The sequence below is a fragment of the Crocuta crocuta genome, unplaced genomic scaffold (genome assembly GCF_008692635.1).
Source record: "Crocuta crocuta isolate KB4526 unplaced genomic scaffold, BGI_CrCroc_1.0 scaffold337, whole genome shotgun sequence".
Lineage (NCBI taxonomy): Eukaryota > Metazoa > Chordata > Mammalia > Carnivora > Hyaenidae > Crocuta > Crocuta crocuta.
This window is the reverse complement of record NW_027528873.1, coordinates 3,842,198-3,867,494: the sequence shown is the minus strand read 5'-3', so window position 1 is coordinate 3,867,494 and position 25,297 is coordinate 3,842,198. Positions and strand designations below refer to the sequence as shown.

Genomic DNA, 25,297 nt, shown 5'->3' with positions numbered 1-25,297 from the left:
ACAAATACCAATTTTTTATGAGCCTAAAGGGCCAACTGATTTAATGGACCTGTTCCTCTCAGGTGACTGCTTCCTCTTGGGAAGGGCAGAAAGAAGAGCTGTCAGATATATGTGGCTATCGAACAACAATCACCCTCCAGCTGGCCGTAAGGACTACAATGGACTAAATGCCAACTGCTGCTTTGGTGTTAAACCATCTAAACCCACCTCTCCTGGCACCCTCCCTCTCTACCCCCTGCTCCCTCTGTCCCCCAGCTTTCTCAGGACGACTGCGTGGCAAGGAATCCCAGTTTACACTGGTTCTTTCTGGAGGAGCCAGAAACTGTGCAGGAAGGAGCACACGCACGCACGCACAGCATGAAGCACAGCGCTTGGCACACGGTGGGGTTGGTTCAGCAAGTGTGGGCTGGACTCAGCTGGAGCACTGAGCATGTCCTGCTCAGTGGTGGTTCGGAGAGGACTGCTTATGCAGTCCGTGCTTCACACAGTCCACAGGATGGTCTTTTATAAACACAGAGAGATCGAGTCAAGCCTGCTGAAAACCCTTCAGCGGCATTCTCCTGATGTCAGCACAAAATCCAGATACTTCACTGTGGCCTGAGAGGCCTGGTGTCATCCACGGCTCCCGCCTGCCCTCTCCAGATCTGCCTGCTCCCCTCCACCCCATTCTGTGCTCACCACATACGCCTCCCTGGGCTTACTTCACCTGCTAGGTCTCTTCCAGCCCCGGGGCCTTTAAACACACTGATCCCAGAACTGGCCATGGCTGGCTCACTCTCATGCTTCAGGTCCACCTCAAATGTCATCCTGAAGGGACCATCCCATCTCTGTTTGATCCTGCTTTCACGTGCCCTCATAATGCCTGGTTTCCCTTCCTACCACCCACCTCACCCTGCAATTGCCACATGCGTCTGCCGGCTTGCTCACTGTCCGCTCTGCCCACCAGAAGGTAAGCTCCAGGACAGAAAGGACCTCGTCTGCCCTGTTCATGACTACGTCTCCAGGATGCAGCACACGGCAAGCACTCAGGAAATGTTTGCTGAATGACTACATGAAGTGGCTGTGCATAGAAAACACGATGAGGCTCCCCTTGATTGAAAGAGCAACCTGCCCCTTTCCCCTGCATTTGCGATGCCCTGAATCCTGCTCTGCTTTTTTCTTTTCCACAATACCCATGGCACTCCAACACACTACACAATTTACCCCTTTATTACTACCTGTCCACCTGCCTGCTAGAATTGAAGTGTCACAGGGCAAGTCTTTCATATTCTACACTGATGTATCTTAAGCACCTAGAACAAGTCTTTCATATTCTACACTGATGTATCTTAAGCACCTAGAAAAGTACCTGACACATAGTAGGCCCTCAAAAAATATTCATTTACTGAATAAACAATCCATGCTGTAAATAGATACCTGTTTCTAAATCAGCATTAGATATGGGTAGGCACCATAAACACTGCCAAATACAATGCGCATTCGTTTGAATTTGCCTAATCAATTTAGAATAAAATTGCTTTTATCTGATATATTTCAGGTTGCGAAACACTTCACATATTAATTCTTTTAATCCTCTTCATCATCCTGGGCAGTGGGAAAGTAAATTATTATTACATACTCACAGGGTCAAGTGGATTAACAAACAGAGTTTGTGCTGAGTATATGGAAGCTGATATTATGGTGCCCACAGTATCCAGTGGAAAGGTAGTACCTTGCTTGCAGAGAGCTGTCATTTCTGATGGCAGCACAGTGCTCAGTCCCCCACACTCTACTGCCGCCTCACATGCGTGTGCACACACAGCAGGAGTGAAGACAGAGTAGGTGACTTGTTCCATCTGGCACAAAACTGCCCTGCACCAAGTCCAAATAGCAGGCTTACTGTGGATCACCACTGTGGAAGCCCAAAGCAGGAACAGACCCAGGCTGAGATTAAGAGCTAGAGCCACCGGGGGCAGCCAGCCTGAATCACACACCAAGAAGTAAGAGGGGCACCTGGGTGGCTCAGCTGGTTAAGCGTTTGACTCTTGGTTTCAGCTCAGGTCTTGATCTCACATTTTGTGAGTCTGAGCCCCACATCAGACTCTGTATGGACAGTACGGGGCCTACTTGAGATTCTCTCTCTCCTTCTCTCTCTGCCCCTCCTCTGCACTCTTTCTCTCTCTTAAAATAAATGAAGTTTAAAAAAAAAGAACACAGAAATGCTGCATGTAATGAAGCAGAATGTGCCAAGAGTGGTCCTGAAGAAGGGCAGCTGAGGATCGGACTTAAGGCAAGCAGACCCCCGCCATGGGCAGCAGTCCCCAGGGCAATCTGACCGTTGCTACACAGTGGGCCCTGGGCCTGGGACTCTGCATGCCGGCCGGGCAAACAGTGGTGGTACAGTAGGTATTCTCTAGGTGCCACCTGAGCACGTAACACAGTCAGTCAGGCTATCTGCCCTGCAGCCCAGAATTTGCTAAACACCCAACACCAAGGCCTTTACACCCACATGTTGCCAACTTAAAATTTTAGTATTAAAAGAAGTTTTTTTTTTTAAATGTTTATTTATTTTTGAGAGCTAGAACATGAGCAGGAAAGGGCCAGAGAAAGAGAGAGACACAGAAGCTGAAGCAGGATCCAGGCTCTGGGCTGTCAGCACAGAGCCCGATGTGGGGCTCAAACCCATGAACTGTGAGATCATGACCTGAGCTGAAGTTAGACATTCAACTGACTGAGCCACCCAGGTACCCCCAAGAAGCTGATTTTTTAAAGTCTATTCAGTTCAGTTCAGTTCAATCTAAGGACTCAGAAGACAAAGACCAAGGATTTGCACAGCCAGGATCTGTTAATCTGAAAATGTATCAGGAAAATGAATTTTAATTTGGCTCCCCTTCCTCACAAGTATTTAGATTTACCTGCTCCTTATAGGACTGGGCATGATGCAGTCTCTGGGCTCATGAAACTCCTGCTAGAGAACTGTCAGTCAGGGTACGGCATGAGTGCAATGGGTGTGACGCATGAGGGGAGCACTACGGAAAGCGAATCTCCAGGGGAGGGTCAAGCTGGCTGTGAGCTTTCTCCATGACAGATGGAAGAGTCCCCCCACAAACACAGAACTGAGAGGTGGTCAGTGAGGCTTGTGAAAACTCTAAATCCAAATTCCAGAATATTTTTTTTTTAATTTTTAAGGTTTGTTTATTTTTTAGAGAGAGATAGACTGTGAGTGGGGGAGAGGCAGAAAGAGAGGGAGACACAGAATTCCTCCAAGACTCTGAGCTGTGAGCACAAAGCCCAATGCAGGGCTCAAACCCATGAACCGTGAGATCATGACCTGAGCCAAAGTTGGACGCTTAACCAACTAAGCCACCCATGCACCCCCAAATTCTAGTATCTTTACTAAGGCGTATAAAGTCCTCTGCGACTTAACCGCACTTCCTGCCACTCTAACGTGCATCAGCCTTCTTTCTGTTTCCTTGAATATGCCTAGGATCTTCTCACCTCAGGGTATTGCTTCTGCATTCTAGAATGCTCTTGCAGCCCAGGCAGTAGTCCTTTCTTATCTCTATCCAACAATCCTTTCCTCCCTCAATTAAGTTCATCTGTTATATATTCTCAGCATACTTTTCTTTCAGAGCACTCATTATGACAATAGTTAAGCATTGACAAACGTGTGCCTTTACCACAAAAGTATAAATTCTATGAGGGCTAAGACTGTCTACCAGTATCCCTAGCTCCCAGCACTGTACTTGGCACAGAACAGATGTTAATAAACCTTTAATAAATGAATGCAAAAACAAAAAGCACCCAATCACTAAGCTTTCTAAAGCCCACTATACTGGGCACTGTTACCAAGCTTTCTGGATCCAGCATTAGGTCAATAGAAACTGCCCTGCTATTTGTCACCTATGCTAAAAGGGGTGAATATGTTTGTTGAACATAAAAAAAGTCAAGAAAGGTGTTTCGATATGATAGAACACACACACACACACACACACACACACACACACACATCAAATCAACACTGCTAGCCTAAACCTGAGCAGGATAAGACAAGCCAGGGCCATCTATCTACCCACAAAGTTGTCACTGCTCAAACAAGTTAAAACACTGAAACGCAGCCTTGAAACACTGAAAAATGGCTTACTATTACTGCTTGGGCTCAAATTAAAAAAAAAAAAAATGGAAAAGAGCAACACTTTATGCCCTGATACGCTTTGTTCTGTGAAAGACAACAGGCCCAAAATGGATTTGCTTATGCTAAGCTAAGCCCCATGTCACCAAGTGAAACTTAACTTGGCTTTAGCTCTTCCAGAAATGGAATCTTAAACCAGTTAATCACGAATCAACTTTCATCAGCATTAAGTACTCTGCTGATAAGGCCCTGCCACCCTCTATAAGGTGAGTAACCTTGAATACCAATCTGCCTCTCTGCCGAGTGCAACTTCCTTATTCTGCTCCATCTGCCTGTAAAATCTCTGCCTTGCATAGCTCTCTGGCACTCCTTTTTTTATCTGCTAGATTGGATGCTGCCCAATTCACAAACTACTGAATAACGTCAATAAAACCTTTAAAATTTACTCAGACGAATTTTATTCTTAAACAGTTTTAACTCCAGGGATTCGGTCTTTGTCTCTTAAATGCTTAAACTGGAAACAAACTTTTAAAATAACTTTAAAAAAAATACTAAAACTTCAAAGTAGTCAACACGTGGGTGTAGTATAAAAATGTTACTGAGCTATGTTGTGCACATGCATTGGCCCATGACCTCACTATGCTGCTGTCCCCTGCTCGTTAGAGAGCCTCTCTGGGCAGGCTTCCTGAGGGCTGCTGTCGTGTGACACTGACACCCCACCACAAACACATCAACGTCCCCAACGAGACCTGCTCATCTGACAAGAGGAAATTCACCTCCTACGCCAGCCACATGCTGTCCCCTCGGCACCTAACTGGGACATCCACGTGCCCAGTGCTGTTCTACACACTGTACACACCGTCCCGATTAAGTTCACGGCAACCCGATTTTGTAAATGAGAAAACTGAGGTGCAGAGAGGCTGTGTAACTTGACTGGGGTCATTTAACTGCTGAGCAGCACAGCTGGGATTCAGACCCAGGCAGTAGAACTCAAAAACTAGACTCTCCATTTCAGGTTCAGAAGCACCAAGAAATAAAGAACTTGGCTTTTCTGCCTGCTCACAACCCCAGCCCACTTACCAGTGTGTGAGTGCTTGGCAAACTTTCAACTGGACTTGAGCAGGGCTGCCACATGCAGGGGGACAGGTTCTGCCCTGTGATATGCTGTGAGGAAGGGCAGACTGAGAGCCAGCTCATGCTCTGCTTGGCCAGGCAGGTACACTGGTGAGGGCTGCATCCTCCTGCCACACGGAGGGGGTGGTTTCTTTAAAATGCATAAAGATACCATATGGACCACCAGGTGGCTCTGAGGTGAACACCTGGGGAAAGTCAGAATTTTCCATGACATTCTATTTTTAATTTGTGTACCTAAAAAAAAATGTAAACCTGAAAGTAATATATGGCATTCATAAATATCATTATTATTTTTTAAAGATTTTATTTTTATGGGGCGCCTGGGTGGCTCAGTCCGTTAAAGCATCCTACTCTTGATTTCAGCTCAGGTCTTGATTTCAGGGTCATGAGTTCAAGCCCCGCGTTGGGCTCCATGATGGGCATGAGGCCTACTTAAAAAAAGATTTTAAGTAACCTCTACATCCAATGTGGGGCTTGAACTTACAACCCCGAGATCAAGAGTTGCATGCTCTACCGACCAAACCAGCCAGGTGCCCCGCTATTATTATTTTTTGATTCACTTCTATTTCAAGGTAATATTTATCAAATGCTTACCACTCACCAGTTACTGAGTGCAACAAAGGAGCTACCATAAGAAGTGGGTATTGAAGGGCAGGTGGGGAGATTAGAACTCCTGAACCAGGAGAACTGAGAGACCCCAAAGCACCATATTAATCCATTCATGAAACAGGGCTCTCCCTAAGGATAATTCAGGATGAGGCAGATCACATCCAATCTGGGATAATGGCAGAGAGCTTGAACTTTGGTGTCAGGTGGACCTGGCTCTGGCACATTCTGGCCATGACCTTGGGCATGTTTTTAAGCTCTTTGCACCTCAGCCTCTTCATCTGTGAAATGGAGCTAAAAATAGAATCTATCAGGGTTAATATGAGGATTAAATGATAATACCTATAAAGGGCTTTGCGTAGTGTCTGGAACAAAATCAAGCTTACTAACCATGAGCTATTATTATTACTACTACCAATTAATAATTAGTTGCAAATGTCAGTGGGAACAAATATTGCAAGCCTTGGCCCCAGGCCCAAAATGTAAGGAATATGAAATTCCTCAATGGCAGGGACATATGTTCCATTTCACTGTGTGCCCAGAGGTCCCCATCACCCCTCACACTACTTAATATCCCAAAGGGGCTCATCAACTAACCATTCCTCCCTAATGCAGACAGCAGTTAGATCTGAACCTTAGCTCAGATGTGGGCATTTAGTTACAAGTATCACCTAAATTCTTTTCTTTCTTTAGTTGCATCCTTTGTTAGCATTCTTCTTAGCACGTGGAAAAAAGGTATCAAAGATTTAAATAAAATCATTCAAGTTAACTATTTATGAGGAATTCTGGTAAAAAGCTTGATAGGAAAGAAACCAGAACAAGGTTTAAGACAAATACTTAAATCATCTATAAATTTCCATGATGTGTACTTGTCCTAAGTTAGATCACTCAAATTACGCTATACAAGGCAAAGTTAGGGTGCCGTCAGTTTACAGGGTGGCGAGCCTGTTTTAGAGAGCTACGTTCTTTCACCTCTGCTCTGCTGCTGCACGTGTCCCATGCACAGACTCCTCGCCCCTCCCACCACGGAGCTTCTGCAGGGCCGTGTTCTGGGACCTCCTTCTTACTTTAAGAACCTAGTAACTTGTCAGCTTGGTATGACTTATTTTAGAGAACATTTTTGATTTTTGATTTTAGAATTCTTTTAGTTATATCTCAGTTTAGTGATGGATTCATTAGATTGTGGTTTGTTCATTTAAAAAAAATTAAAAATTTGGGTTCAGTCTGGGGTTTAACAAGTTTTGTGCTTATATGGGATCCGGTTCAAGCTTCCACTGAAGTCCGTGAGGAAAATTTTGGACAACTATCTGATGTAGTCAGTAGTCCCAAGCTCTTCTTCTCCTGTTCCATTGGGCTGTCTTTTCTCTGTCTGCTTAGTTACATCTTCATGCTCAAAAAACAGTTCTGCCATGTGCTAGCTGTATGAACTTGGACACTTGGATTAGTTAATTAACACCTCCAGGCCTGTTTTTTTTTTTATCTACAAAATGGATGTAATAGTGCACCTTACACATAAAATGTATCTCATTCTATTGCTCTTTTCACCCTAATTTTCCATGAAAATTCCAGAAAACAATACCTACAACTCTTTTCTTTAGCCCATCTCATTTTGATGATAACAACCAATTTAATGCTTGTTGCTTGAAAGGTAGGAATCAGGGGCCATTTTGTAAGCAAGGGTTTCTCTGAAGCTAAAGTGGAAAGATGAATGGCTTAGAGAGTCTCAGGCTTCAAGGGCTTCCAGTGAGCCTGAGCAAGACTAGTTCTCACAGGTTGGGCAGTGGGGAGCCAGGCTGACCCCAGAAGAAAAGGAGTTAGCCTCAAAATAGTCCTGGAAGGTAAATGCAAAAACATGTATTTGGCAAAATAAGGAACTATGGGTAATACAGTAAGAGTTCTTGTATCAAAGTCTTGCAAGAAAAACACAGGTATAGTAATGCAATTGAAAGAACCAATGTTTACTTTTAAAGAATAAGTTCAGGGGCACCTGGGTGGCTCAGTTGGCTAAGCGTCTGGCTTTGGCTCAGGTCATGATCTCACGGTTTGTGGGTTCGAGCCCCGCGTCGGGCTCTGTGCTGACAGCTAGCTCAGAGCCTGTTTCAAACTCTGTGTCTCCTCTCTCTCTGACCCTCCCCTGCTCATGCTGTTTCTCTCTCAGAATAAATAAATAAATAAATAAATAAATAAATAAACATTAAAAAAAGAATAAGTACATGCATCATGATATTTATGATAAATAAAACCAATAACTGTATTAACAAATAGAAAATCAGTGACTCTATTGTTCTTTGGGGGGGAGGTCCTATATGCCCATTAAAGATATTACCTGCCACAACCCTACTGTGAAGAATAAGCAGAAAAGAGGTCAGTGGCTTCTTTGGGCCCACACATTGCTCTTTCCACTGTGGGTCAAGGCACAGAGCAAGAGTGCCCTCAGACTATCATCTTAGCCTCAGATTAGATCATTACTCAGTTTTTTCACACACAGAAATGGCAAAAACATCCATATGGCCAGCCTCACCAGTGTTAGTAGACAGAGTTAGGGAAGGCAAAGCATTTTGCAACCTGAGTGTTCTGTTCTCCTCACAGCTCCCTTCTGTTCCATCCTCACCTCACTGGGAAGGGGGCCTTTAAGCACCATAAAGAAGTTATGCCCAGAGTGGCAATCAATACCAGCAAGGAAGAAAGGAGGCAGGGCAGAGGTACCTCTGTACCAGAAGGGGTGGGGCTGGATATAGGACATGGGGAAGGGAGGCCATGGAGGAAAGAGCCTGGGGCTCCCTCCTAAGGAGGCCTCTGCAACTGAAGCCCTTCCCAGTAAACACAACTCCTGGGAAGGTCTGGCTACTATGTCACTGAGCCTGCCCACACTGTTCTTCTAGGTGTCATAGGCTTAATAACAGGGTTATGGTCATAAAGGTAAATTCCCTAAGGCAGTTCCTAGCTCTGCGATTAGACAGCCCCTGTTAAAAAATGATCCTTTAGACAGAGCTTTGCCTTGGCAGCAGCCTCTTCTGGGTTGTGTTTGAGGTTCTTTTATATTTGATGACCAAAGCCCATCCCCAGTCCAGAGTGCTGTGTCCACAAGATGGTGCTGAGTCCACACAGAGAAATGCTCTAGTGTCCTGGGTAGCTGGTAATGCTGTCCCCCATTCTCCCACCCCATCTCCCACTCTCCCACCCCAATCCTCCTCAAAATGGGCAGATGAGTATGCACTGCTCCAAAAGAAATAGACATTGAGTGTTTTAGGTAACAAAGAGAGCCTGCTTCTTAGTGGAGGTTGCACTCTAACTCGTTCTTAATTGGTCACAAATGGCTTCTAGAGAGTCTTCAGATAAAGGGTGGGGACTGTACTGCCCAGTGCATCAATTTCCTCCTTGGAGGAGCAGTCCTCACCAGGAGCAAAGAGAGGGCCCTCAGTGGTGGCCTCTGCCCCACCATAGCCCTTTGAAGGTTTATTTAGCATGTCCCCTTTCCTGGGCTAAACATCTCAAATCCCTTCTGCTAGTCCACTGTGAAGAGGGTTTTGTAGACAAAAAGAGCATTAGATTTGGTCTAAGCCTCTCATTTTGGATGCAAGTAAACTGAGGCGTGGCAAAGTCTAAGATCCTATGGTGTGACCAAAACTGGTTTCTGGACTTCGATTCCAGATGCTTCACTATTATCATACTCAAATGGCAGATGTTGGGACCTGCTGGCCAACAGCACGACCACAGAAAGGACTTGACCTTCCTAACACACACCGCACAGGGTGTTGGGAGGATTAAACGAAGTACCTGAGCACTCAGCAAGTGCAAATAGTAAGCAAATAACTGATTTTATTTAGGATATACACATGCTTTTTTTTTTTTTTTTTTTAAATGGCATGGAGTTCTCCTTTCCTCCCTTGTTTTCTTCTTCCTTGGCTTCCAAACTTCCAAGGCTGATTTTTTTAACTGAAACTTAAAAATTAACTCATTTATTCTGATTACACTTAATCTTGTTCATTTTCTCCATCATCTCCAGTGTGTGGGGATATTTTAGAATGTAAATTCTAACTTAAAATCGATCTACTAATTCTTTAAAAACATGTTACATAGATTCGTCCTCCTGAAACTTACAGATAAGTTTCTGTGACAAAAAGGCAGGGCTGTTTTCTACGCTCACCTCCAAAGACTGGCAGAATGTGGCCATTCTCACCTCTCCCCACCCTCCCTTCCCCCTGCCATCATATTTTAAGATCAGAACTTGGAAAATATTTTTCAATCTATCAGGATAAAAAAGATATAGCCTTGGTTTCATTTCTGATGAGGAAGCAGGGTGACTCTACACAATGAGGAAGTGGCCCTGTGAAGAACAGCTCTGTCTGTGTTAATGCATTAATATGTTTGGAATCAAGACACTGAGACCTCAGGATAAATGAGCTCTTGTGCTGAGATCCAGAAAACTTCTGAGCTGCAGAAAACCGCTTTTACTTAAAAGAACCAGCTCCCTAGAGTTGATCTGTGGTCCTTGGGCTGGTCCTTGGTTACAGGTGAACCAATGCAAATCCCTAACCAGTTACATTCTCAGCTCTGTTGTTTTGGTAAGTGTAAGACGTTAATTTTCTAACTACTCTTCCTCATTCCCACATCTTCCCTAACTAGCTCATGCCATTTGTTTTTCTGGGCTCACAACCCAGCCTGCTCATACCCTGCCCCAGCAGGAAATCTGACAACCTACAACTAACTGCCTTAGTGCCCATATTCACTGACCCAGCAGGACACCACCTTCTCCAACCTGACACTTTCTAAAGGCCAACCTTTTAGACCCAAATGCAGAACAAGGACAAGAACACTCAGCCTTACTCTTGTTTAGCCCTATGCCATTTACAAATCCCTTTCATACATACCATTTCATTTTCTTTCTCACAATAGCACTGTGGGCTGTGAAATGATATTTCTATTTCAAAGATGAAGACCCTGAGGCTCAGAAAAATTAAGCCAAATCCTAACACCACATATTATGTATTTGGCAAGGTTGGGTTTTCAACCCTGATCTTGTGACTGTGGTCACAAACTCCTTCCAGCATACTTAAAAGGAAGACTGTATTTCTGTTATTCCAAATGTTAATAAATATAAATTACCATCTCATCTTTCGAGTAATGTGTTTAATGGCTGTGTTTGTTTTGTGCCAAATTCAGTGCCAATATGCCATTCAAGAGATTATCAATAGCCATTTTGACCAATAGATCCAGTTTTTCCTGACCAGCCTACAAACCACGGACACTGCCAACCAGGTGATGATGTCTGCATTCCACTTTGTATTCTCTGCCATCTTGCATTACTTGATTGCACATCTTGTTTAATTCATTCTATAAAATGGAATGATACCTGAGATGATTATTGGCTCAATTAAATGAAGCAATGACTATAAGAGAACTTAGTTAGCAAGTGTTCAATTAATACTACTATTAGTAACTACTACTACTTTTACTACTACTACTACTACTAAAATTTCATTATAGTCATTAAAACCAAATATATTTTTGTTTTTTTAACAAGGGTCTGATGAGGTATAAGGCAGCATGGGCCCAATAATTCAGAGAAGCAGAAACACTATTTAAACCCCTTGGCCTTGTTAAATCCTTTATACCTTCCCTCATTCAGCAACTTCCTGGAGCCCACAGTCTACCAGAAGAGACAGACATGCACAGAAACAGCTCCACCATGATGACCACACTCTAGTGATTGTGCCCAGCACTCTGGAGGAGGCACCTTTAAACAGTTTAGGGAAGGAAAGTCAGGGAAAGAGAGGTGGAACGGAATCCTGGAAGACAGGGAGCATTTCTTTGGAATCCAAGAGAGAAAAAGGCATTCTACTCCAGGCAGAGGTCTGAGCAAAGGCTAGGAGCCCTGAGACAGAATGACACATTTGGGGAACGGCAGAGTGGTGGGGATGGCTGTTGCACAGGGTATGAACAAGGCCTGATGGAGAGACAGAGGGTCAAACTAGTAGGGACCCAGTTGTTAAGAGTTTTGTATGTTATCAAGACTTTGGATTTTACCCTCTAGTCTAGCATATTGGACTCACCTACAGACTGAATAAAAAACCAACAGCAGGTTCCAATTCGAGATTCTGGTTTGTTTGGTCTTGGGTGAATAATGGGTACTGAGAATTTTTTAAGTTTGTTTATTTATTTTCAGAGAGAGAGAGAGAGAGAGCGAGCTGGGGATGGTCAGAGAGAGGGAGAGAATCCCAAGCAGGCTCTGTACTGTCAGAGCAGAGGCCACATGGGCCTCAAACTCACAAACCGTGAGATCATGACCTGAGCCAAAATCAAGAGTCAGATGCTTAACTGACTGAGCCATCGAGGCACCCCTCCAGTTGATTCTCATCGTGCAGCCTGGACAATGGTTAGTCATCTAAAAGATTTTAAGGGAGGATCATTTGACAAATTTGCAGACAGATCATTCTGGGAACCATTTGGTGAGAAAGAGGTCTGGAAGGAGTCTAGAAAGAAGACAAGGGGAAGGTGGGGAATGAAGAGGGAAGATAGATCTGAAAGCTATTTGGATGGAAGAATCAACTCCCTGGAAATGAGAGGAAAGAGAGAGTGAAGGATGACAGCTTATACCCCAACTCCATTGCCTCAATGTACCACCAGCAGGTAGGGAACCCGATCAAAGAGCAGGTCTGGGAGAAAGATAATAAAGTCAGTGTTCCCTGAGGAGCCTGTGGAATATGCTATCAAAAGGCATCCAAAACACACCTTGCTGCTGACAGCAAGCCTGGCTGAAGATTCAGATGTAAATAAAGCGGATGAACAGAAGGAGGAACACCACTCCTGAGGGGGAACAGATGTATCAGGGTCACCTGGATGCCCTCATTAAAACCTGAGTTCTTGGTGCCACCCTTGCCTGACAGAATCAGAATGGTCAAGGTAAAGCCCCAGAGACTGGTTTTCACACGTTCCCAGGCATTTCTGGATCAAGACTAGGACTGGACACTGTATCCAGCTTCCTAAGAATCCTGTAACAAGTTGCCACCAACTTGGTGACTTACAACAACAAATTTCTTCCCTCACAGTTCTGGAGGCTGGAGTTTGACATCAAGGTTATCAGCAGGGCCACGCTCTTTCTGAACTTGCTAGAGGACAATCATTCCTTGCCTTTCCCAGCTTCTGGTGGCTCCAGGCATTCTCTGGCTTGTGGCTGTGTCACTCTAATCTCAGCCTATGTCTTCACGTGGCCTTTTCTTTATGGGTTGCTCCTCTGTGTGTTTCTTATAAGGCTGGTTGTTACTGGATATCGGGCCCACCCCACAATCCAGGATGAACTCATCTCAACATTCTTTTTTTTTTTATTTATTTTTATTTTTTTATTTTTAAATTTTTTTTTAATGTTTTATTTATTTCTAGGAGAGAGAGAGACAGCGTGAGCAGGGGAGGGTCAGAGAGAGAAGGAGTGACAGACTCTGAAACAGGCTCCAGGCTCTGAGCTGGCAGTCAGCACAGAGCCCGACGCGGGGCTCGAACCCACGAACCGCGAGATCATGACCTAAGCGAAAGTCGGACGCTTAACTGACTAAGCCACCCAGGCGCCCCTCATCTCAACATTCTGAACTTACCTACATTTGCAAGGATCCTTTTTCCAAATAAGGTCATATGCACAGCATCAGGATATGCATATCTCTTTTAGGGGCCATATTCAACCTAATACAGACACCATGGCAACAACCCATCTGGATAAATGGGAGAGGGGACTGAGATCCAGAACTCCAGGCTAAGTTTCCTGACAGTAGCAGGAAGAAGAAGAAGAAAAGAGGAAGAAAGAGAACTATTTCAGGGACTAAAATCTGCAGCTGCACTTCCAAGTCTTGCGCTGCCTAAGACCCCGGGCCACTAAGTGTGCAGTGCACATGGCCATCTGAAAGTACATGCAGACTGGAAAAAATCACCATGATCATTAACAAATGCTAGACCATGCTTCCCTCAAGATATAGGTGAAAGCTTTGAAAGGCTGAAAAGGCTTTTCATTAATTCACTTTCTAAATTAATTTAATTAGATACGAAGTTAGGCTTTGGTCTCTAAGATACTGTGGCTACTTTCTCCTCACCACTCTAGTAGTTTCCAGTCAACTCACCGAGGCAGCACAGGATTCGTTACTTCTATCTTTCCAAATGTTTCCTTAGGAGCAGGTAAAACTCTCAGTCACCAACATTAAAGAAGGTTCAGTTACACCTCCCTTCTCATGCCTACTGGGGTCCCTGCATCTTTACTGAGACCACATCACTCCTTATTTTTACACGGATACACATTCCACCACTGAAGTCCTACACTGTAATTACTTGTGTCGGTTCCCTGACACACAAAGGTTTTCTGGCCTCTTAACATAGGAATTTCCCTTCTTGGCAAGATGGTTTGCATGTCCAGAAGGTCAGTGGGGGGTGGGGCGGGTGGAAAGGAACCACATGCCAGGCTGAAAAGTCACAGCTCGAGAACACTAGCCTTCAGAATCAGATTCCTGGTGTGGTCAAAACCACCCCATCCTTACTGTACATCTATACATCCTCACTGTATAATATAAAAGGCACATCCCTCAAAACGTCCTCACCCTCTCAGACTGTCCCAAAGCATCTTCTAGCTAGCAAACCCGCAAGGACCCATCTCTAGGCTAGTCTGTCTCTGCTTCCCCACAGCATGTAGAGGAGTGTTCCCCAAACATTCATGCGCATGAGTCAGCTGGGCCTCCTGTCTAGCGCATTTTCTGACACAGCGGGTCACATATATGTGGTCCATCTTCAATTACGTCAGGGTGGAGATGGCTGAGGTTACACCTGGGTTTCAGGTTTAAGGAAACCAAGTTCCCTTACCTGCTGGTCAAATGATTATAGTTATAATGGTGATGACGATGATGCCAATGACAGGAAGAGCTAATATTTACTGAGTGCTTTCTACAAGCTCGGCCCTGTGCTAAGTGCTTTACAGACATTATGATTCACTCTGTACCAAGAGAGCTGCGGAAAACAGGAGTGGTTAAAAGATATTTAGAAAAAAGGCAAGGCATTTTAAATTCCAGGATGTGCAGAAGGTCAATCAAGTGTCAACAGAGAGGCCAATTCTCACACTATCCCTCCCAGTCTGGGACTAGTTAGGCAGCAGCTAAACTGCTTGATATTTCAGAAAGCATCTTTGGACTGAGGAAGTCAACACCAGAGCTTAATATATCATGAAATGCCTGCTGTCCTTCACTGTCATCCCATGGCCCGATGCCAGCCAGGTTCGCCTCTGCAGCTTTGGCTCCATTTGGCTGCCTTGGGAGGAACATGCCTAAACAGGGAGTGGCTTCCTTTGGTGGGTTCTTCCTGTTCTATCCTGAGATGGGCACAGTGAGCACTGTGCAGCTTAATAAAGGCTGTTATGGCTGATGCCTCTCAAGATGTCCCCCAGATGTCCTTGGACATACACGCTGCGTTTTGCTGCTGATTCTACTGACAAATTGCTTTGCCTGTTATGACACAGATACTGTTTATATTCAAAGTGGTTCCCTTTATTTGCTGTGACACGGATAAGGTTCAATGGCCATGAATTTCCCTTGGGATGGGTCCTGGAGAACTTCAAGCCCAACGCTCTGCAAGAAACGACTGGGCAGGCTGCCACTGAGGAAATCCAGGTTGGTGGGCTGAGTCAGGTGGTGTGGCTCTATAATTGGCATGTAAGCAGTCTGGAGGCTGAATTCAGCCTGTAGATATGTTTCATTTGGCCCTCCAATATTTAAAAAGTTTTTCAAGCCTCTGGCTTGCCACAGTTTCACCATTCTATCTTCTTACACCCAGCCTACAATGAACATTCATATTATTTTCTTGCCCCCATATGTGTCTGAACTTTAGACCTTAGTCTATAATAACCTAAGTAGAAACCACTTATAAGTTTCATTCTGCTTATAATTTTTCCATTTCTATACAGTGATTCAATGCCTTCCTAAAAATTATATGGTGAGGTCTCAGTATCCAAGCTTCCAAAACTACTGAAGTTTTCCATCCTAATGAAGGATAGGTGGTAAGAAGCCTTAACATAGAAGCCTTAACATGGAGTATATTTGGATCACATAATATTTCTTCAGGATCCCTCCACTTTGTTCATGCCCAGGTGGAAAACTTCTTAATATATGACTCTTAGGGGGAAGGGTGGCAGATTTCAAACTCCTCACTTTGCTTCGAAAGGCACTTCAACCACAAGGTCAACTCGAGCTCCTCAAAATCAGATTCATACTCCTGGAGGTACCGTGCTTTCCTTTCCAAAAGAGGTTCCATATTCATCATTAGCAGATGATGTAGTGGGGAAGCGGTAATTGCTAAGAAAGCACAGGCCTTTACCAGTGGTTCCTTCCTGGGTCAGAGTATTCTGAATGACACCACGCTTCACTGCTGTGACACACGAATAACAATTCTAAAAGCTAGATCACAGAAACACAGCCTGGACAACCTCGCAGTCTGGGCTTCCAACAACGGCATACACACAGTAAAGTGTATCTACCAAGATCACCAGTGTCTCCAGGGAATCCTTGTGAACTGCTCAATAGAACAATGGTGGTCAACCCAAGGAAGCAAATTCTGCTCCAGAGACCCAGGATGTAGGGGTCGTGGTGCAGAGCTGATCCTTCTGGCCTCTGGCACCAGCGGGGACCTCCTGGAGAAAAGCTGCTGATGCTCTTCCCTGTTCCGCCACGCTTGCTCCCCACTGTCAACACTGAGTCCACAGTCCACAGCGTGTTCCCCGCTGGTGAAATGCCAATGCACAGGGATCATTTTCATGGACCCGAGCTCTCATATATCCGAGTCCACATACGTACTTTCCTTGCTCACATGTTTCCTCCTCCCGTGTTTTCCATCATTTCTCTTCCACCTCCCATTTTTCCAGTCTGAAGCCACCGCTGGCAACATTGCAATCCCTGGAGTGAGGCCAGGCATGGCAGCATAGATCCCTGAGGCGGCATGGGATTGTGAAACAGTCACCTCCTCCCAGGGTCCAGGAGATACAGGTGACAAGCGGAGCTGTCACGCAAGCCAGTCCGTAGGTCTGACGTAGGTCTGACGTACAACTGGAGGCCCCGGAGCTTCTGCGCAAGGTGGAAATGCTACAAAAACTCTGGCTGGTCACTCAAATGGACGCACAGTGGCTGAGACAAAAGAAATCGCCTGGGGAAAACTGGTGGGTGGAAAAGGCAGGAGGAGGAAGGGATATTAAAGGAACTGAGAGTTCCAGGGAGCTTTTGCCAATCTCACACCAAAGGAAACTAACTCGAAACTGAATGAAGGTTTCTGGCAGTAGTCAGGTATCAAAATCGTTCCCCCGCTCACCTGTCTGACTGAAAGTATCTGCGGGGAAAACAGAGAGCAGTTTCAGCAGTAAATAAGTTGCCTACACTAAAAACATAGTAAAATCCTCCAAACAAACCCAAACCTGCTGCAGATAAAAACCTACTATAGGCTGTTTAAAAAACTGTGCTTTTGAATATACTGATCTAAAAAACTCTGAAGAACAGCCTGTTCTGCAGAACAGCTCGAGTTTCTGCTTGTGCTTTCATTTTAGAAAACAAAATGCTCATAGACTCCACAGTGGGAGGGGCTTCACACAGGGATTCAAACTCACAGAAAATGGCCACCGGGCTGGGAAACCTGAACACAACAAATAGGACACTTGGGGGACCTTCTGGGAATACACAGCACTAACTTTCACGACTGTAAATGTCTAGAGACAGACAGAACCTTTTGTCCCCCTGATCAGTAACATAAATCATGGCCTCCAAAGGATTTGTTTGCCGAACGCCACAATGACTAATCACCCGACTTTTTTTTATCCTCCCTAAGCAAGGGAACCTCATGGGGCAAAGAAATAGGTCATTTTTAATGGAGGGTAGCTACTAGGATTGGAGCTAAAACTCCTATTTAAACTTCATTTAAAAAATAAAAGGCCTCAAAAAGGACTTCCTAAAATAGAGGCGCAAATCATCTTATCAGAAACTCGTAACAATAAATAGAAAAGAAAGTCTTAAAATAGATGATGATTCAAATGTGGCAAAAAGCTCTTGAGTGATTTCCTGAAAATGTCAAAACCAAAACCAAATATTAAGAATATTAAATACACAACAAAACAGGGTAAGGGACTCACTCTGTAGTGTATATTTAACAAAAGACGTGTTTCCAGGGTAATTAATGGTGCTTCGGCGCAAAAAGTCAACTTACAATGTGTAGTGGCTACAGAAAACTCCAGAACTGCTAGACCTTGACAGGAAAAAAATTTAAAGGTCAGGTTCTTTTTTTTTTAACCCTATTTACAGCAGTCAGGGAAGGCCAGTTCTCTAACGTGGGAGTAAAAGCCCAGTCAGGGCTTCATCTCATTGCCACCTCATTGCTTTTTCCAACTAATCTAGTGCCTTCTGCGTCCTCAAGGTGGTACTCCCATTAACGCAAAGGTGGAAGTCACATCAGTCTGACGGAAGGACAGAAAATACAGTTCTGTGGCAGGCACCCAGAAAGCAGGTATGACTTTGGCTACTATGAGGCAGTCTTAACTGCTTCCACCCACAAGCATGAAGAGAGCACTGGGATCTTGGAAAGCCTTGCTCTTTGAGCTCAAGTCAGGGACTACAAGAACAGAATAAACAGGTGTAGACAGGGACAGACCAGAATGCTGAGTAGAGTTTTAAAAAAGGAAATCCTGGGGACATCTGGGTGGCTCAGTCAGCCAAGCATCCTTCGGCTCAGGTCATGATTTCATGGCTCATGAGTTCGAGCCCCTGGTTGGGCTATGTGCTGACAGCTCAGAGACTTGAGCTTCAGTTTCTGTCTCTCTCTCTCTCTGCCCTTCCCCAACTTGTGCTCTGTCTCTCTTTGTCTCAAAACTAAACAATAAAAAAAATTTTAATAAAAAAAAAGGAAATCCTCATTTTGGACTAGAAGTCAATCAATGTTCTATGAGAACTAATCAGAAATCTCTATGTCTACAATAAAATAAAAGTTTGGGTCTCCTTGCCTGGCAAGATAAGAAATTCTGCTTTGTCTTTACTGAATTGGTGGTCTTATTATCTAATTGTAAACAACTCTACAAATAATCAGAAGTTGTTCTAACACATGAACAGGAAAAATAACACAGACAAAATGGGGCCTAGAAACAATGTCCAACTCATGAAGCAGGAAGTGACAGCTCACATCTATCTCACCTTGCACAAAGCCTGCCTTCATGGATTGCTGAAATAACCCCAGGATGCTCCTCTAGGATTTAAATAGCCACTGGGTTTCTCATGAAAATACACCATGAGATGAACACATGTATAAAAGTGGCCAGCAAAATGGGTCAACAAAACACATGCCCAGAAGTAGCCAGTACAAGCTGGGTCTTCTTCATATTCCTTCAGAAAATATTTAATTCCTATCAAAATTAAATTATTTTATAGCTTAGTAATTTGCCCTAAAATGCTTTTAAAAAACAGGTAATCAGGGGCACTGGGTGGCTCAGCTGGTTAAGTGGCCGACTCTTGATCTCAGCTCAGGCCTTGATCTCAGGGTCACAAGTTCAAGCCTCATGTTGGGCTCCATGCTGGTCATGAAGCCTACATAAAAAAATTAATAAAAAATAAATAGGAAACCACCTTCTGCCTCTCCCACCTTCTGACTATTTTGATTGACAAGAGTCCAAATGGTCAACAGGATGGAAGTTTTGCATCATGGTGTCCTACTGTGTACTAGAAGCCCTGTGGGCATTACGGTCCACTTTCTCCCATAGAACAGGTTCAGCCCCTCTTTGCACTTTGCTTGCTCATTGCCATCTTCTGCTCTCCTTATAACCTGCTTTAAGACAGAACCCACCTGTTTCTGCAGAGAACATACTGGACTGGGCAATGGACAGCGGGTTCTGTTCCCAGCTTGCTACAACTAGCTGTGTGATCCTGAGTAAGTTCTACGACTTCCTTGGACTCCTATATCCTTATCTAGAAGGAGAGGAGGTTGAGTTAGTTTACTTTTGAGGTTCTTTCTAGCCATGAAATTTGAAAACCATGCTGCCCTACCTCCCACTTCATCATCTTTTGATTGATTCCTAGCCAGGCTCTTTTTGTAAGAATCCTAATTTTCTCCAAAACAATCTCCCACCCTTTAATTCATACACTTGCCTCAAAAGTGTAGAGGGTAAAAGCAGAACCCAAACTCTGGCTGGTACTAGTCTGTCTATGAGGACAGTCAGAGGGAACTCTGAAATCAGGACCCCTGGGAGACCTCAAACATAGGGTTAACTCTTGTCCCCCCTTTCCACCCACTTGTCCCAGCCCCTATGTTTTTCTGCTGGAGACAGAACAGAATTACTGCATCTTAGAGCTGGAAGGAACCTCAATCGTCACTGAGCCAAACCTTCTGTGGTTACAGATGTGGAAACCAAGTTAGTAAAGTTAAATGACTTTCCTTCCCAAGGTGCCTCAGTAGGTCATGGGGAATAGTCCTAGGCCTCTGGTTTGTCTGGTCTCTCACACCATGGTGCCTTTTTCTCTCTCCCAACTTCCCTATGCAGGGCTCTGGGCTCCTTCCCTCTCCCCACCTTAGACTTCAGGGCCTCAGAGGATAATCAACAAACACTTGCTGAGCATCTCTGAGCAATCCCCCTAGGAAGTGTTCTAAATGTTCAACTGGCACAGTGATTCTGGGAGCATTCAGCCCTGCACAAGGGACAGTACCAGTTTTAACAAGCCACAAATTGATGGATCTTTTCAGTGTAGAAATCCATTGGTGTTTTCACTTTAAAAAGAAAGCCTGCAGCAGCACACGGACAGTAGATAGGATAGGTGAGGGAGCTAGGGGAGCCTGACGAGTGGGGGGTCCTGGTCTGAGACCTGGCACATAGGTGATATTTGCTGAACAATTTCATGTTAGCATATTAGCTTTGCTCCACTTGCTTCTTGTCCAAAATTCTGTGGTTATAATAATATCAAGAACGGGGCCTCTAAGTCTCCAAGCTAAAATCAGGAACACTGATCTATCTCATACTCTATATACGTGGTTGGAGAAACAACAGGGGTTCCCTACCCCTTAGAAGAGGCTGAGCTTTGGTGTGAAAATCTCTTCGGCTGCCCTACTGAGCTTATTTACCTCAATTTCCACCATACCAGGTAATTCTGAGGTTCTAATAAGATGGCTAAAATAATGCACATTAGGTATAGAACTCACTTCATGAAAGCTGCTCTATCTTCTGCCCTTGGGCATGATGGGAATAGACAGAGAAACTCTAGGAAGTCTCCAGGCCACTGGCATTCTCCAAAAGAAGCAAATCATCAACAGATGCCAACAACATTATAAAAGGACTCAGTATAATTTTAATAACTGTATTTCAGTTATCTGATTTTTAAATTACGTGCAAGAAGTATAAAGAACAACTCAATATGAACAAGTCAGATAGGTTTTATATTCTCCATATATAGTTTAAACATCAATCCTTTCTTGTGAATAAGCAAAGAATCAGATAGGACTAGGAGGAAATATAGGACCAGTTATTTTTTCATAGATTAAGTGACGCTGGGATAGATGAGCAACGTCAAGTAGCCTAAAAATTATATGATTCCAAGATGCAGACAGGCAGAGAAATGTAATCAAATGGCAGAGATGTTTGTCAACCAGAGGGCAGATAGAAAAATGCATCAGGATATATCTTAGTGGCATCACTGTATAATGTTGCCACCATTAAATATATTATTTATTTGCTACAACACCTAAAATTACATTGCTTTTGCAAACTCTGAGCACAAGAGACAGGGTGTCACCACTTATTCTACAGAAAGAGAAGCTGATTTGGGGGCATGTCACCCCATACTGCTGTGAAATGTGCTGTGCTGCAGACAGAGACAGTGGGGTGCAATACTAGCATTCCTTGACTCTCTGAGACTCACTTGTTTTTATCTTATTACAAATATAACCCATAAACACTAATGATACAAAACACTGGAACACAGATATATCTGTGGTAGAAACTGGATTTGAAATCAGCATATCAAGTTTCAGGTCTGTCCCTTCCTCTGCTTCGTAGAATCTGGCGTTTGTTAACACTCATCATACATTGCCTGTTTAAAATGAAGATTCCAATGGTGGCTCACTTGGTTAAGTATCTGACTTCAATTCATGTCACGATCTCACGGTTCTTGAGTTTGAGCCCCGCACTGGGCTCTGTGTTGACAGCTCAGAGCCTGGAGCCTGCTTCGGATTCTCTCTGTGCCTCATGTGTGTGTCTCTCTCTCTGCCCTTCCCCCATTCATGTTTTGTCTCTCTCTCTCAAAAATAAATAATAAACATTAAAAAAAAAGTAATAATAAATGAATATTCCTAGGCCCTCCTCCAAATCTAAATAATCAGAATCTCTGAGTCAGGGGCCTGGGAACCCACATTTTAATAAATCCCCCCATGGAATCTTATCCATATTAAGTTGCCAGTCACTTAAATTAACACAGGATAGATTAGCTATAGTGGAGGAATGCTCTTTCTGTGATAAAATCAACACATTAAAATGAGTCATAAAGATAAGGCTTTGTGTATAGATGCATATTACATAGACATTTACATACCTATACAAGGCTGTAAGAAGACGGGAATCAACACTTATTAACTGCCTACTATGGTACAATCCTGACCAAATTATATATTACTCAATCTTCAAATAATCTTATTTGAGTTATAGATGGAAAAAGTTAGGCTTAGAGACATAACTTTTCTGAAGTCACAAGCCTGGAAAATGGCCCGGTGAGGTTGTGAAACTAGATTTATCTGACCCCAGTCTTCTCATTCCATTGTATTAAGCTCATATGCCCATGAAAACACACACACATACACGACTCCTTCTCTCTCTTTGTCTCACACACACATACATCATATAGCAGCCTTTTAGTAAAGGGCAAAGGAATTAAATTACTTTTAGAAAACCTCTAGCATCAACAGAAATGGAGTTTTTAAAGAACTTATTCTATCAACGGCTATTCTTTGGTCTGCCTGCGCACAACAGAATGAGGCGTGTGACTACTATCAAAACTGCATTTAACAGCTGGAATTTTTGTAATCAGAAGTGTGTTTTGGGCCTTGCTGGGGTCAAATTTAATAGCGATTCTTGATTTGTGCAAGCTACAAACTCTTGAAAATGAAACTGTTTAATATTCATTCTGCAAAGTTATATTACCTCACAAAGGAAAGCACTAACAAACATGATCTAGCACTTGTCAATCCAGCAGCCATCCTAAGCCCAGCCCCCACCCCCCAGCATCTGGTACTTCTGTTCTCCCTCCACTGGGAAACCCCGTCTGCTGGTCTGCTGGCCGTTGGAGTCCTGCTCTCTTACAGTTCTTCCTTGCTTTCTCACCAGATCCCTCCCTAGGTCCTCCCGAAGTCCTTCTTTCTTTTCTCAACCTTTGCCTCCCTATACTGTGGAAGCCTTCTCACTGGTCTCAGAGGCTCTGGTTTCTGCCCCGCCTTCCGTCCTTGATTGATCTCCCCAGGAGCTACTCACAAGAGCATGCCCCTGATGCATAGCTGTGACACTCCCCTGTTCAAATATATGCAATAATGCCTACTGGTTAATATGTTCGTATTTCCCGTTTGATATTCAAGACCGTTATTGTTTGGCACTGAATGTTCTCAGTTTTATTTCCCACTGGATGCCTCTATAGGCCAGTTCTAACTCAGCTGGATTCACTACCCTTCCCTGAATATGCTCCATGTTCTCTCATTCCCCCGACTCATCTTCCTATCTCAAATGCCTTTTCCCCATCTCTTTTATGGAAACTCCACTTCCTTCAAGGACTTGCTTAAATGCCTTTTCTCAAGAAAGAATCTCTTGACTCCTAGGGGAAAAAGAGACCTCTTCCTTTTCAAATTACTAAACTATGTTTTTTGGCATTTACCACACAATTATTCCTGTATGTTTTATTTCCTCACCTACATAACAGGGTCTGAGAGGGAAGGGATCAGATATTTTTGCTGCTGAATCCGTTTTTTCTAGCACGGTGATGTACTCATGTAGGCACTCAATAAATATTTGCTATATAACATTTACAGAACTCCTAAAAGTTTACAAAGCACATTCACATTCAATATCTCATTTGTTCTATTTGGATTTAAGTTTATTACAAGGCGCATTCAAGACTTACAATCTGATTTCTGTTGCTTGATACAATTATTGGAGCTATCTCTAACTCTGTACTCTGTAAATTAAAGTAGCTCTTACATTACTTTACTTTTGAACACTCATAGTCCTGGGCAGTCTACAAAGCTAGAAGAGGGGAGAATTTCAAGTCAAAGAAAGTCCCCTTGCTACACTGCTTTTCTCTATGTCTGTTGGTTAGGTGCACAGATAAAACATTTTTACAAGCAGGTGATAGTAATGGCAAAATCAAAATTTTAAAGAGAAGAAATTCCTTTCTTAAGATTTTAAGATTTTTAAAAAGACCTATATATCCTTTAGGAGTCAATCTTGAACATCCTTAGAGCTGATATTCTAGCATGTTAACAGTAACAAATCTCTAGGGCTCCTGGGTGGCTCAGTCGGCTAAGCATCCGACTTTGGCTCAGGTCAAGATCTCATAGTTTGTGGGTTCAAGCCCTGCTTCGGGCTCTGTGCTGACAGCTAGCTCAGAGCCTGGAGCCTGCTTCCAATTCTGTGTCTCCCTATCTCTCTGACCCTCCCCTACTCACGCTGCCTCTCTCTCTCTCTCAGAAATAAAACATTAAAAAACAAACAAACAAAAAACAAATCTCCAAAACAAATCTCTAAAAGTTGGACAAATAATTCCTTGCTAAGAGACTGAACATGATTAATATCATGATTATAAAAATATAGTATGTTTGGTCTTAAATACCCATGTGCCTTGTGGAAGCTCAATAAACATTTGTTGAATGAACAAATCAGTGAATAATTCAGACAAGATCTTACTATCATTTATAAGTTGGAAGTATACGTTTACTTTTTTGTTTTTTAAGTAGGCTTCACGCACTGAGCAGAGCCCAATGCTGGGCCTGAACTCATGACTGTGAGATCAAGACCTGAGCTGAGATCAAGAGTCAGATGCTCAACTGACTGAGTCACCCAACTGGCCCGAAAGTATAAGTTTTAATAGCTGGATGGAAGTTTGTGTTAAACTTGAAAAAAAAATGTAAAATTGCATTGAGAGGCAAGAACTGTGATATGTCAGCCACTCAGGTCTCTTCCTTTAACAGATCCCACTCTGACTGCTACAGAAGCAGGTGAATGACAGGCACTGCCCATCTGACTATTTCTTTTGAGTTTAGGTTGCAAGCTCCTCAAGGGCAAGCACTTCGCCTTCAACTTGGTGGTCCCAGCAGTATGCTCTGCATACTGAATGTACACCACAAGTGTAGTATGAGATACGAAGCCCTCCATGACCTGTCTGCATTTTCACACTTTAATATTTCACATCTGTTCTTTTTTTTTTTTTTTTTTTT

At 43.6% G+C, this 25,297-nt stretch overlaps 1 protein-coding gene across 10 annotated transcripts in view; it reads right to left on the bottom strand.

The window, feature by feature from the left end:
* Positions 1–25,297, bottom strand: part of ZBTB38 (zinc finger and BTB domain containing 38) — a 160,796-nt gene that overhangs the window by 50,538 nt on the left and 84,961 nt on the right. Inside the window, exon 7 of one of the 10 annotated variants that reach the window (XR_013333323.1) lies at positions 10,977–11,185. The exons of the other annotated variants lie outside the window; for them this stretch is intronic. The gene's annotated coding sequence lies outside the window, so the exon portion shown is untranslated. Of the gene's footprint in view, positions 1–10,976; positions 11,186–25,297 lie in introns of those variants that run through there. 10 annotated transcript variants of the gene reach the window in all.